Source organism: Mus musculus, chromosome 2 (genome assembly GCF_000001635.26).
Source record: "Mus musculus strain C57BL/6J chromosome 2, GRCm38.p6 C57BL/6J".
NCBI classification, from domain to species: Eukaryota; Metazoa; Chordata; class Mammalia; order Rodentia; family Muridae; genus Mus; species Mus musculus.
This window is the reverse complement of record NC_000068.7, coordinates 85,073,152-85,088,547: the sequence shown is the minus strand read 5'-3', so window position 1 is coordinate 85,088,547 and position 15,396 is coordinate 85,073,152. Positions and strand designations below refer to the sequence as shown.

General features: G+C 44.1%; 1 long non-coding RNA gene across 1 annotated transcript; it reads left to right on the top strand.

The window, feature by feature from the left end:
- The first annotated feature begins 2,086 nt into the window (after positions 1-2,086).
- On the top strand, positions 2,087-14,934 carry 4930443O20Rik (RIKEN cDNA 4930443O20 gene). The gene is made up of 3 exons (NR_040504.1): positions 2,087-2,197; positions 11,583-11,781; positions 13,802-14,934. It is a non-coding gene; the product is annotated as an RIKEN cDNA 4930443O20 gene (long non-coding RNA).
- The last annotated feature ends 462 nt before the right edge of the window (positions 14,935-15,396 follow it).

Here is a 15,396-nt window from a genome sequence, read left to right as displayed (position 1 = left end):
AACCATCTGTAGTGACATCTGATGCCCTCTTCTGGGGTATCTGCAGACAGCTATAGTGTACCATATAATAAATAAATTTTTAAAAAATTCATTCTTTAAAGATTGGGGAGATAGTTCAGAGATTAAAGTACTTGCCACCAAAAAGACAGAAGTTTGGAACTCCAAAACCCAGGTAAATGCCTGATGGATATGTTTGTAATTACAGCCTTGGAAAGCAGAGACAGGATTCCCTGGGCAAGCTGGCCACCAAGACTAGCTTGTAAGCTCAGGAATGGGTTGAAATACCTTGCCTCAAAGAATACGGTAGAAGGACAGTAAAAAAGATTCTTGACATCAGCCCCAGTCGTCTACATGAGCATATGCACATGTACCAACACACATGCACATGTGGCCTCCTCATACATCCCAACATGCATACACACATGCAAACACACATATAAGAAGATGGGGTGGGGGGAGAAAGAGCAGTGCTTTAGAAAAATGCGGTCTCTAACATCACAAGAGGATTTTATGCAGTCACAAAGAAAAATTGAATCATAACTTTTGCAAAGAAATATATTGTAACTGGAAACCATTGTATTATATGAAATAAACCAGATTCAGAAAGACAAATACCACATCTTTTCTTGCATATGCAGAATATATATATACATACACACACACACATGCAGACTGGAGAGATGGTTAGTTCAGTCAGTAAAAGTGCTTGCCACATAGCATGAGAACCTGAGTTCTGATTCCAATAGTATGTATCTGTAATCTTAGTTTTGAGAAGCCAAGACAGAAAGATCCTTTGAGTAGCTGGCCTGCTAAGTCTCCCTGAATCAGTGAGCTCCAAGTTTAGTTAGAAAGCCAGTCTCGAAACATAAAGAGGGGGCTAGAGAGACAATTCAGCAATTTAAAGCACTTGTTGCTCTTACACAAGACTTGGGTTCGAGTCCCAGCACCCACATAGCAGCTCATAACATTCTTAACCATAGTTCCAGGGATTTATCATCCCTTCTGACTTCCTCCAGCACCAGGCACATGGTGCACAGATACACATGCAGGCAAATTTTCATATATATATATAAAGTTAACAAGTCTTTTTTATAAGATGGAGAACAATTGATAGAGTCACTAATGTTAATCTCTGGCTCCCACATGCATATACACCTGCGCTTCTGGACACACATACATGAACATATACACTCAACATTATATATATGCATGTAGGTCATGAAGTTAGAATTAGGATGAAAGAAGAGATGGACAGTAAAGTAGTGGATTACATAATGGGAAAGCCAGAGGGAACACTAACTAGAGGAAGATGGGAAGCAGCTGCACCAAGGAAAAAAGGATGAGAGACAGGGAAGGGGAACACAGAACAACAAAGTACAGCAGCAGCACATATGTATAAAGGTGCTGTGACCAAACTCACTACTCATTTTTTTAAATTAACAACAACAACAACACCCAATGCTTTTAGGAAGTTGAAAGTAGGGATTCTGGGAACTTTTGAGACATTTTATAAAGTCATATGTCCCAGTTTGCTTTCTATTGCTGTGATTAAAACACTGACCAACGTAAACTTGGAACGGAAGGGTTTATTTGGTTTACAGGTCACAGTCCATCCTCAAGGGATGTCAAGGTAGGAGCTCAAGATTCAAGACTCAAAGTACCAAGCTGGAGTAAAGTTCACTCTATAAAGACTAGAGCAGAGCTCTAGATGACAGAGCGCTGACAGTGTAGAGTCACAGGAGGGGCTTAGTGAGAACAGACAAAGCCTATTATTCCAGGAACCAATCCTCTGACAAGAGGGATGACTTTTCTACCAGTAGCCAGCCTGTGCGCTTAGCCACATAATGAAACTACCTTTCCCAGTTGGCCTTGAAGTTCCTAACAGCCAGGATTTGAATCTTGCCCAGTGGAGTCTAATCTGGGTCTCTAAGTTCCAAGTGTTTGCATTCCTTACACTGAGATTCATCTGCTGAAGTCAAAATCTCCAGTGTGATGCCAACAGAAGGTGGAACCTTATGGAAGGTGATTAGGTCACAGGAATAGAGCCCTCCTGAAGGGCTTCTGTCCTCTTTCAGGGGACCAAAATGCAGCTGCCTTGTTCCTTCTATGTGAGACAAAGCAAGAAGTGAATCACAGGCTTTTTGGACAGGGAGAGGGAGAGGGCAAGATGTAGCTATTAGTGTCTTCCATTTATATGGTGAGTCTGCCAGGATTCACCACCTGAGGATTTAGATTTAATATGGCTTACAAGATTAGGATTCTAGTTGTTGCTCCCAGCAAGTGAGTTACCATTGTTTCCGAACTAAATTTGTGTGGCGTTTTCCTTCACACAGCAGTTTGACTGGGTTCAAGGGCAGCAAAGCGTGGGTTTGCCAGATGTGTACCACAAAGGCCGTGGGGGGCCGGGGGGTGAAGCATGGGGCTGGCTGGCAACGACCCACCAGTGGGAACTTAGCAAGCTGAGTGGAGAGATTTTGGAGCTCTGAGTCAGAGTCTCCACGAGGTAAGAACTGGCTGGTGAGACCGCCAGGGTTGAGAGTAGTTGGGTCAAGAGCAGGAACTTGCCGCCCTTTTTAATATTTCCCGCAACAGACACTGTTTCTGAGGGTGATTTGAACTGTACAGACCTAGCCCAAGAGGTTTCAGTGGAGAAGAATTTCAATATGTGACCTAGAGACTGTTTTTATGGTATTTTGGTGAAGAATATAGCTGCCTTTTGCCCTTGTCTGAAGCGTCTACCTGAGGCTAAGGTAAAGAGATTTGTATTAACTTCATTGGCAAAGGAAGTCTCAAAAAAAAAACCCAGCAGAGACTTTGTTCTCTCATTTAGACTTATGAATAGCATTCTGATCGAGCATAGCAAACTTAAAAAGAAAAAATACAAACTGTATGGTTAAAAGGGTACCAAGAAGTAGAAAGGAGATGAATCCTTATCTCCAGTTCAGGGAGATAAACAGATTAAGGGAGTGGTGAAGAAAAGCTTACGTCCAGGCATGGTGGTACACACATTTAATTCCAGCATTCAGGAAAGAGAGCTGCGCAGATCTGAGTTCAAGGTCAATCTACAGAGTAAGTTCCAGGATAGCCAAGGTTAGGCAGTGAAGGAGTTGGAAAACAGAAAACTGGTGATAATGTAATAGAACAAGGGGGCCATGTTTCAGTTCCAACAAACATCTGAACTCTGCAGTTTTGGCCACATGGCTCCAGCTTTAGAGTCAAGAATAGAAGTGACTACTGGGACAATTGATGCTGGTTAGCTAAAGCTAAGAAATTGGTGGTGATTAAGAAGAGACCAACATGGCTTCTGGGCGGCGCCATCTTCAGCTCCAGACAGCCGGCCACCTTCCTGGTGAGAGCACGGGGGTCTGCCTGGCCTGAGAGGTTTGTGGCACAGGCGCCGGCGGGAGCCTTCTTGGCTCCGGGACTCCGCGGAGGGCAGGCTGCACGGGTGACCGTGTGGAATACAGAGTGCCAGCTGTTTCTGGGACGGGCGAGAGAGTCGCAGAGCTTCTGGGCGGCGCCATCTTTAGCTCCAGACAGCCGGCCACCTTCCTGGTGAGAGCACGGGGTCTGCCTGGCCTGAGAGGTTTGTGGCACAGGCGCCGGCGGGAGCCTTCTTGGCTCCGGGACTCCGCGGAGGGCAGGCTGCACGGGTGACCGTGTGGAATACAGAGTGCCAGCTGTTTCTGGGACGGGCGAGAGAGTCGCAGAGCTTCTGGGCGGCGCCATCTTCAGCTCCAGACAGCCGGCCACCTTCCTGGTGAGAGCACGGGGGTCTGCCTGGCCTGAGAGGTTTGTGGCACAGGCGCCGGCGGGAGCCTTCTTGGCTCCGGGACTCCGCGGAGGGCAGGCTGCACGGGTGACCGTGTGGAATACAGAGTGCCAGCCGTTTCTGGGACGGGCGAGAGAGTCGCAGAGATTCTGGGGCGGCACCATCCTCAGCTCCAGACAACCAGCCACCTTCCCGGCAAGAGCCACAGAGCTTCTGAGGCTGCGACATCTTCGACTCCAGACAACTGGCCACCTTCCTGGCCAAAGCAACACAGCTTCTGGGAAAGATTCTGTTTTGGGCCTTCACCTTCAGCCAGGAGGAGGTCCAAACACCAGATAACTGTACACCTTCCCTGAGAGAGGAGAGCTTGCCTACAGAGACTGCTCTGACCACTGAAACTCAGAGAAGAGAGCTTGTCTCCCACGCCTGCTGATAGAGGGTAACAAAATCAACAGAGGAACAATCTTTTAACAAAGACAACTATAACAACTAACTCCAGAGATTGCCAGATGGCGAAAGGTAAACGTAAGAATCCTACTAACAGAAGCCAGGACCACTCACCATCATCAGAACCCAGAACGCCCACTTCGCCCAATCCAGGACACCCTAACACACCTGAAAAGGTAGACCTGGATTTAAAAGCATATCTCATGATGATGGTAGAGGACATAAAGAAGGAATTCAACAACTCACTTAAAGAAATACAGGAGAACACTGCTAAAGAGTTACAAGTCCTTAAAGAAAAACAGGAAAACACTGCTAAAGAGTTACAAGTCCTTAAAGAAAAACAGGAAAACACAACCAAACAGGTAGAAGTCCTTATAGAAAAACAGGAAAACACATCCAAACAGGTGATGGAAATGAACAAAACCATACTAGACCTAAAAAGGGAAGTAGACACAATAAAGAAAACCCAAAGTGAGGCGACGCTGGAGATAGAAACCCTAGGAAAGAAATCTGGAACCATAGATGCCAGCATCAGCAACAGAATACAAGAGATGGAAGAGAGAATCTCAGGTGCAGAAGACTCCATAGAGAACATCGGCACAACAATCAAAGAAAATGGAAAATGCAAAAAGATCCTAACTCAAAACATCCAGGAAATCCAGGACACAATGAGAAGACCAAACCTACGGATAATAGGAGTGGATGAGAATGAAGATTTTCAACTCAAAGGACCAGCAAACATCTTCAACAAAATTATTGAAGAAAACTTCCCAAATCTAAAGAAAGAGATGCCCATGAACATACAAGAAGCCTACAGAACTCCAAATAGACTGGACCAGAAAAGAAATTCCTCCCGACACATAATAATCAGAACACCAAATGCACTAAATAAAGATAGAATACTAAAAGCAGTAAGGGAAAAAGGTCAAGTAACATATAAAGGCAAGCCTATCAGAATTACACCAGATTTTTCACCAGAGACTATGAAAGCCAGAAGAGCCTGGTCAGATGTTATACAGACACTAAGAGAACATAAATGCCAGCCCAGGCTACTATACCCAGCCAAACTCTCAATTACCATAGATGGAGAAACCAAAGTATTCCACGACAAAACTAAATTCACCCATTATCTCTCCACGAATCCAGCCCTTCAAAGGATAATAACAGAAAAAAAACAATACAAGGACGGGAACCACGCCCTAGAAAAAACAAGAAGATAATCCATCAACAAACCTAAAAGAAGACAACCACAAGAACAGAATGCCAACTTTAACAACAAAAATAACAGGAAGCAACAATTACCTTTCCTTAATATCTCTTAATATCAATGGACTCAATTCCCCAATAAAAAGACATAGACTAACAGACTGGCTACACAAACAGGACCCAACATTCTGCTGCTTACAGGAAACCCATCTCAGGGAAAAAGACAGACACTACCTCAGAGTGAAAGGCTGGAAAACAATTTTCCAAGCAAATGGTCTGAAGAAACAGGCTGGAGTAGCCATTCTAATATCGGATAAAATCGACTTCCAACCCAAAGTTATCAAAAAAGACAAGGAGGGACACTTCATACTCATCAAAGGTAAAATCCTCCAAGAGGAACTCTCAATTCTGAATATCTACGCTCCAAATGCAAGGGCAGCCACATTCATTAAAGACACTTTAGTAAAGCTCAAAGCACACATTGCACCTCACACAATAATAGTGGGAGACCTCAACACACCACTTTCATCAATGGACAGATCGTGGAAACAGAAACTAAACAGGGACACAGTGAAACTAACAGAAGTTATGAAACAAATGGACCTGACAGATATCTACAGAATATTTAATCCTAAAACAAAAGGATATACCTTCTTCTCAGCACCTCACGGGACCTGCTCCAAAATTGACCATATAATTGGTCACAAAATAAGCCTCAACAGATACAAAAATATTGAAATTGTCCCATGTATCCTATCAGACCACCATGGCCTAAGACTGATCTTCAATAACAACATTAAGAATGGAAAGCCAACATTCACGTGGAAAATGAACAACACTCTTCTCAATGATACCTTGGTCAAGGAAGGAATAAAGAAAGAAATTAAAGACTTTTTAGAGTTTAATGAAAATGAAGCCACAACGTACCCAAACCTTTGGGACACAATGAAAGCATTTCTAAGAGGGAAACTCATAGCTCTGAGTACCTCCAAGAAGAAACGGGAGAGAGCACATACTAGCAGCTTGACAACACATCTAAAAGCTCTAGAAAAAAAGGAAGCAAATTCACCCAAGAGGAGTAGACGGCAGGAAATAATCAAACTCAGGGGTGAAATTAACCAAGTGGAAACAAGAAGAACTATTCAAAGAATTAACCAAACGAGGAGTTGGTTCTTTGAGAAAATCAACAAGATAGATAAACCCTTAGCTAGACTCACTAGAGGGCAAAGGGACAAAATCCTAATCAACAAAATCAGAAATGAAAAGGGAGACATAACAACAGATCCTGAAGAAATCCAAAACACCATCAGATCCTTCTACAAAAGCTTATACTCAACAAAACTGGAAAACCTGGATGAAATGGACAAATTTCTGGACAGATACCAGGTACCAAAGTTGAATCAGGATCAAGTTGACCTTCTAAACAGTCCCATATCCCCTAAAGAAATAGAAGCAGTTATTAATAGTCTCCCAACCAAAAAAAGCCCAGGACCAGATGGGTTTAGTGCAGAGTTCTATCAGACCTTCAAAGAAGATCTAATTCCAGTTCTGCACAAACTATTTCACAAGATAGAAGTAGAAGGTACTCTACCCAACTCATTTTATGAAGCCACTATTACTCTGATACCTAAACCACAGAAAGATCCAACAAAGATAGAGAACTTCAGACCAATTTCTCTTATGAATATCGATGCAAAAATCCTTAATAAAATTCTCGCTAACCGAATCCAAGAACACATTAAAGAAATCATCCATCCTGACCAAGTAGGTTTTATTCCAGGGATGCAGGGATGGTTTAATATACGAAAATCCATCAATGTAATCCATTATATAAACAAACTCAAAGACAAAAACCACATGATCATCTCGTTAGATGCAGAAAAAGCATTTGACAAGATCCAACACCCATTCATGATAAAAGTTTTGGAAAGATCAGGAATTCAAGGCCCATACCTAAACATAATAAAAGCAATCTACAGCAAACCAGTAGCCAACATCAAAGTAAATGGAGAGAAGCTGGAAGCAATCCCACTAAAATCAGGGACTAGACAAGGCTGCCCACTTTCTCCCTACCTTTTCAACATAGTACTTGAAGTATTAGCCAGAGCAATTCGACAACAAAAGGAGATCAAGGGGATACAAATTGGAAAAGAGGAAGTCAAAATATCACTTTTTGCAGATGATATGATAGTATATATAAGTGACCCTAAAAATTCCACCAGAGAACTCCTAAACCTGATAAACAGCTTTGGTGAAGTAGCTGGATATAAAATTAACTCAAACAAGTCAATGGCCTTTCTCTACACAAAGAATAAACAGGCTGAGAAAGAAATTAGGGAAACAACACCGTTCTCAATAGTCACAAATAATATAAAATATCTCGGCGTGACTCTAACTAAGGAAGTAAAAGATCTGTATGATAAAAACTTCAAGTCTCTGAAGAAAGAAATTAAAGAAGATCTCAGAAGATGGAAAGATCTCCCATGCTCATGGATTGGCAGGATCAACATTGTAAAAATGGCTATCTTGCCAAAAGCAATCTACAGATTCAATGCAATCCCCATCAAAATTCCAACTCAATTCTTCAACGAATTAGAAGGAGCAATTTGCAAATTCATCTGGAATAACAAAAAACCTAGGATAGCAAAAACTCTTCTCAAGGATAAAAGAACCTCTGGTGGAATCACCATGCCTGACCTAAAGCTTTACTACAGGGCAATTGTGATAAAAACTGCATGGTACTGGTATAGAGACAGACAAGTAGACCAATGGAATAGAATTGAAGACCCAGAAATGAACCCACACACCTATGGTCACTTGATCTTCGACAAGGGAGCTAAAACCATCCAGTGGAAGAAAGACAGCATTTTCAACAATTGGTGCTGGCACAACTGGTTGTTATCATGTAGAAGAATGCGAATCGATCCATACTTATCTCCTTGTACTAAGGTCAAATCTAAGTGGATCAAGGAACTTCACATAAAACCAGAGACACTGAAACTTATAGAGGAGAAAGTGGGGAAAAGCCTTGAAGATATGGGTACAGGGGAAAGATTCCTGAACAGAACAGCAATGGCTTGCTCTGTAAGATCGAGAATTGACAAATGGGACCTAATGAAACTCCAAAGTTTCTGCAAGGCAAAAGACACCGTCAATAGGACAAAAAGACCACCAACAGATTGGGAAAGGATCTTTACCTATCCTAAATCAGATAGGGGACTAATATCCAACATATATAAAGAACTCAAGAAGGTGGACTTCAGAAAATCAAATCACCCCATTAAAAAATGGGGCTCAGAACTGAACAAAGAATTCTCACCTGAGGAATACCGAATGGCAGAGAAGCACCTGAAAAAATGCTCAACATCCTTAATCATCAGGGAAATGCAAATCAAAACAACCCTGAGATTCCACCTCACACCAGTCAGAATGGCTAAGATCAAAAATTCAGGTGACAGCAGATGCTGGCGTGGATGTGGAGAAAGAGGAACACTCCTCCATTGTTGGTGGGATTGCAGGCTTGTACAACCACTCTGGAGATCAGTCTGGCGGTTCCTCAGAAAACTGGATATAGTACTACCGGAGGATCCAGCAATACCTCTCCTGGGCATATATCCAGAAGATGCCCCAACTGGTAAGAAGGACACATGCTCCACTATGTTCATAGCAGCCTTATTTATAATAGCCAGAAGCTGGAAGGAACCCAGATGCCCCTCAACAGAGGAATGGATACAGAAGATGTGGTACATCTACACAATGGAGTACTACTCAGCTATTAAAAAGAATGAATTTATGAAATTCCTGGCCAAATGGATGGACCTGGAGGGCATCATCCTGAGTGAGGTAACACATTCACAAAGGAACTCACACAATATGTACTCACTGATAAGTGGATATTAGCCCAAAACCTAAGATACCCAAGATATAAGATACAATTTCCTAAACACATGAAACTCAAGAAAAATGAAGACTGAAGTGTGAACACTATGCCCCTCCTTAGAAGTGGGAGCAAAACACCCTTGGAAGGAGTTACAGAGACAAAGTTTGGAGTTGAGATAAAAGGATGGACCATGTAGACACTACCATATCCAGGGATCCATCCCATAATCAGCTTCCAAATGCTGACACCATTGCATACACTAGCAAGATTATGCTGAAAGGACCCTGATATAGCTGTCTCTTGTCAGAGTATGCCTGGGCCTAGCAAACATAGAAGTGGATGCTCACAGTCGGCTATTGGATGGATCACATGGCCCCCAATGAAAGAGCTAGAGAAAGTACCAAAGAAGCTAAAGGGATCTGCAACCCTATAGGTGGAACAACATTATGAACTAACCAGTACCCCGGAGCTCTTGACTCTAGCTGCATATGCATCAAAAGATGGCCTAGTCGGCCATCACTGGAAAGAGAGGCCCATTGGACACGCAAACTTTATATGCCCCAGTACAGGGGAACGCCAGGGCCATAAAAGGGGAGTGGGTGGGTAGGGGAGAGGGGGTGGGTGGCTATGGGGGACTTTTGGTATAGCATTGCAAATGTAAATGAGCGAAATACCTAATAAAAAATGGAAAAAAAAAAAAAAAAAAAAGAAGAGACCAACATCACTGAGGTGAAATCTTCTGGGAAGTGTTTTCTGAGAGTGTACCTTGTGCTGCAGCTGGACTTGGTAATGTGTAAGACTTGCCCAGGTGGTACTGGTTTTGAAGGCATGAAAGGGTCATGGAGAGTAGCTGTGGCTTGGTACTGTGAGAGGCCAGGAAAAGCCATTGGTGAAGGTGCAGCCTCAGTTGCAGTTGTAGTCCCAAGACTGAAGGGGTCATGCAAAGAAGTCGAGGCTTGGCACCATGAAGAGAGCCTATGAGAGGCTATTGGTGAAGCCTAGCTGCAGCAGAACACTCCAGAAAATTAGAGATGCCAGTATCATGGGATAATCACCAAGAACAGCAGCAGCAGTGGAGTGGAGTCAACCAGAGCCTAGAGTGATACAGCAGGCAGAGCTGGAGAAGTGACCCAAGCCCTTTGGAGGAGCTCAGAAAATCACATGTAGACCCTAGACACTGGAACAAGAAACTGTACTATTAAAGTTGCCTTGGTGGCCCCAAGATGTTTGAGATGCCAGAGCCATGGGTCACCTGCTGAAGAAAGCTGCTAACAGGGAGTGGACCAAGCCCAGGAGAAAGAAGTTTACTGAGAGGTTTACTGGGAAAGAAGTTTTCTTTCATCGAGGATGAAAGAAGTTGGAGATCTGAAGAACTCTTTGACATTGGACATGGAGATATGGTGTTCAAAGTTTGCCCATCTGGTTTTCTGTCTTGCTATGGTCCAATATTTCTTCACCAGGACATTTTGGAATGGTAACGTATATCCTGCATGATATTGGAGGCCTGCTCCATGACATGGAGCCTACATCTAGTGATGTCAATGAGGCCAAGAACAAGGAAAACATTTCATTGGAGCTTGCTTCCAGTTCCAGAGTTGGATCCATTCTTGTTGTGGCAGGAAGCATGACAGCATGCAGTCAGACATGGTAGAGGAGCTGAGAGATCTATACCTTGATCGACTGGCAGCAGAAGAGAGACTGCCACACTGGGTGCAGCTTGAGCTTTTGGGACCTCAAAGCCCACCCCCTAGTAACACACTTTCTCTAACAACACCACACCTCCTACTACTGCCACTCCCTATGGGCCTATGGGGACCATTTTTATTCAAACCACAACCATGGCTGTGAAGAAACATAGATTCACATATGAACTTACAGAGAGTAGGACAGAGTACACAGGCCTTTTGAAACTCAAGGTAGGCAAAAATCCCTACATTGTGTAAGGCATGAAGTCCCACCTGTACCCAAGGAGCTATTGGAATTTGATCGATAATGGGCGAGGAAAGGTTAGCTTTCTTCAATAGAGTGACACTTGAAGTATCAACCACACGTGAAGGCAGGCTCCGTACCCAGGAGTAGTTATCCAGCAAAAACTAGACTCGGTTTGGTTTGGTTGTTGTTTGTTTGTTTTTGCTTTACTTTGGTTTTTTTTTTTGGGGGGGGGGGGGTAGTAGAGAGGTTGAGGATGATCTGGGAAGAGTTTGGGGAAAAGGATGGAAGTGACCAAAATATACTGTTTGAAATTCTCCAGGAATAAATCAAACTATTTTTTTTAAGGCAAGCAAGCTGAGGAACCCATGAAGAGCAAGTCGGAAAGTATCTTTTGATACAGAAGCCAGAAATTCTTCCACGGTTGCTGCCTCTGTTCCTGCTTGAGTTCCTGCCCCGATTTCCCTCAGGAAGGGCTCTGTAATCACGATGTGTAAAGCAAGCAACCCCATTTCTCTCCAGTTTAAACCACCACCACCACAACAAAGTGAGCCACAAAACAGGTCCTCCCCAGATGCAAAATTTTCAGTGCCTCTGTCTTATGCGTTCTAGCTTCCCAAGCTGGGCTCTGTTGTGCATACACGATCTAGTTCATATTATTTCCCATGGCAGCTTGTGATCTATGACATAAGGTATTTTGGTTTTCAACCATGGTTTCTGGTTTGTAGCTTCCTCCCCTAGGGAGAAATTCTGATCTTTCCAAGCTTTTCAGTGGCCATAAAAAGGATAATCTGATTTTCCTTGTCTGATTGTAGGTCCTAAAACCCACTTCACTCCAGCGGTCCTATGCATTACCCTTCAAGGAAGGAATGTCGAAGAGGAGGTCCGCATAGCTTTCCCCAGCCAGTTGGTTAGCAATCATGTCTATACAATGAAATCTCCATTAAAATAAAAACCAAATTAGGGTTTGGAGATTCTGGACAGCAGAACTCATGGAGGTTCCCAGAGGATAACTGTTGTGGTTTGGATCTGATATACCTCCAAAAGCCATGCATTGAAGGACTGGCCCCTAGTGCTGCAGTATTATAGGCAGGACTTTTGGAGGTGACTGGACCATAAAGGCTCTAGGCTCCTCAATAGATTAATTCATTGATGTATCCATGGCTCAGTGGGCTATTGGAACTTTTGGAAGTGGGGCCTATTTGGAGGAAGTAGATCAATTAGGTTCAAACCTTGGAAGGGTATATATCGTCCCTGGTGCATTCTCCACCACTACCTACCCTCACCTCCTGTGTGCGTGTGTGTGTGTGTGTGTGTGTGTGTGTGTGTGTGTGTGTGTATGTGTGCATGCGTATGCGATGTATGTATGTATGTATGTATCTCTGTCTGTCTGTATCTCTCCCCTCTTCCCTCCTCCTTCCTGTCCACTGTGAGACAGGCTATTCTCTGCTACCCTCCCACGCCATGATATATTTATTACCTGGCCTCAGGCACTAAAGCAACAAAACCATGGGCTGAAATCTCTGGAACTATGAACCAAAATAAATCTTTTCTGTTGTTTTAATCTCAGATATTTGGCATAGCGGTAGAAAGCCGGCCAATCCAGTGATGCATCCAGAGAGGACAAAGAGGGACACCCCCTCTTCTCCACATCTCACAGTGTAAACGTCTTTACTGATGGGTTTTTATAATCATATATCCTTCATAATAAACCAGTTAAGTGCCTCCCCTGACTTCTGAGAGACATTCAAGCAAATGAATCAAACCTGAGGAGAGTTGTGGGAGCCACATCTGACAGCTGTTGGTCAGAAGCTCAAGTGAAAAGACATGTTATTTGGCTGAAGAGCCCCTAAGCAAAGAGTTGGAAATACAACTTGGCTTTTGTTTAATTCTTATAGTATAACATAGAAAGGATTTAAGGGTGAGATTTTGAGGTAGATGTTAGTTTTAATCTGAAATGTGCCTGCCCCACCCCACCCCCACCCCACCACATATATGCAGTTTTGAGCACTTGGACCCCTGCTTATGGGCTTCTTTTGAAGGCGTGGAGCTTCTGAGAGATGGAGCCTGCACCTGGCCCTGATTTAGCTATCCTTGCTTCCAGGTCTATTCTACATGAGACCTCTGCCACCAAACTCTCCATACACCATGGGCCATGCTACTCCATTTTGCCTTCTGCAGTATGACAGACTATAACCTGAAACCAGGAGCCAAATGAAGCCTTCCTCACCCTCCCTTGTTTCTGCCACTGCACACAAATGGCGTAGTGTGTTTAGGGGGAACACCAGGAGTGTGGTCAGGTGATCATCCCATATGAACATTAGTATAGACCAGCCAAGTGCTACTCATCTAGACAGTGAGGAACAAACTACCCTGTGGCATTTCAGAAAGGGGCTGAGCCTTCCACAGCAGGCCAAAAATGTTAGGGCCTGGGCAAAAGAACCATTCTTAAGGAAGGGTTCAGGAGCGCCCACGACGTGACTGCATACCCACTGCATACTGACATACATACAGTGCCACTTCAAGGCTCTACTCACTCCTCATCACTGTACTTCTTGTCTCTTCAGGTTCAGTTCCGTAGGCCCTGTTACAACAAAGGCTGCTCTCACAACAGAAAGTACAAGTAGGTGGTCAACTTCAGTGGCAGCTAGCTGTACAGTACCATCTCAGCGGGCACACAAGATAAACAAGTCTTCAGGGCATGGCTACCTTCACCTGAATGCCAAAGAATGGCCAAGGGTGTCTCAGGACCCAGAAAGGGAACAGTGAAGGTGTAGACTTAATTAGAGTCACACAGCCCACTCAGATCATGTCCAGTGGAGCCATGGGCTCCATGAGACCTCAGGACAGAAGGGCCATTAGCGTATCATCCCACTGTGAAAGCTACAGGCATACAATATCAACAGAGCCACAAAAATCAACCCTGGGCGCAAGCCCACCAACCAAGAAGCTCTAGAAGGTGTGCCCTCTACTCTGGTGATCCCAAGAGGCAGAGCCTTGAGACAAAGATTGTTTTCCAGGTGAAAGACTTTGGACCTTCTGAGAATGCTTGACTCCTGCCTTCTTGTCTGCTTCTCCCTTTGGACTGGGAATGCCCAGCTCTTGACTGTCCTGTAAGTGTAGTCAGGACACCTATAAAATGTCTGGTTCCATGGGTTCACAGCTGGAAAGCAATGCACCCCAGGATAAACAGCACCTCGTACTGTTATCCATGGCTGATTAAGTGATACTGAGAAAAGACCTCGGATGGCTGGAATGTGGGTCTGGAGTGCCTGTCACTGGACTGTTGCAATCCTAACCTCAAGTGGACGATAGGAGGAATAATGGGTCTCTTCTGGGAAGTGACGGAGAGTAGAGACATCATCCATGAGATCAGTAGATGATCAAAGGCCTGGAGCTGCTTGGTCACTTCCACTGTGTGCAGACACAGTGCAAAAGGAACTGTTTGTACACCATGAATTAACTTCTCACCAGCCATGGAATCTGACAGCACTGTGATTTGACATCCCAGCTGACAAATCGATCAGAAATAAATTCCCATTTCTAAGCCACTCAGCCTATTGGATTTGGGATTATAGCAGCCCAAAGTGATATAAGACTGTCCCTGCTCCCTCCTCTGAATGCTTGGCAGGTCACCCCACTACCAACTCATACAGGGCTGTACCATAAACAAGAAATAAATATTTTTGTGTCAAACTACTGAGATGGGGTAGTGGTGTTTAAATTGGAATACCCTCCTGCAGAGACACTAGGCTCAGAGAATGGAAGGGGAGTGACGTGTCTAACAGACATCTGAGTGAGTTCCTGGCAGCTGGAGTATGCTTGCTAAGTCCATTGGACCAAGACGAGCCTAGGTTAGCAGCACACATCTCTGTGGTCTAAGGAGGCATTTCCAGAAAGGGAAGATTCAGCCTGAATGTCCCCGATACTACCCAACAGCCTGAGGAGCAGGTAGAATAAAAGCAAGAAGAAACCCACTAGCCCCAAAACGAAAGGTTTCTCTGCTTCCCAGATACCATATTGTCTCTGCTCTGTTCTAGCCTGCCCTCTAACCCCTACACCCCACCCCCAGCCCTGATGGAGTGAAGCCATGTCGTTCTTCCATTGAGGTGTTTAAATAGTTTGTCACAGGGAGGAAAAGCTAAGCTCACACAGCGGGGAA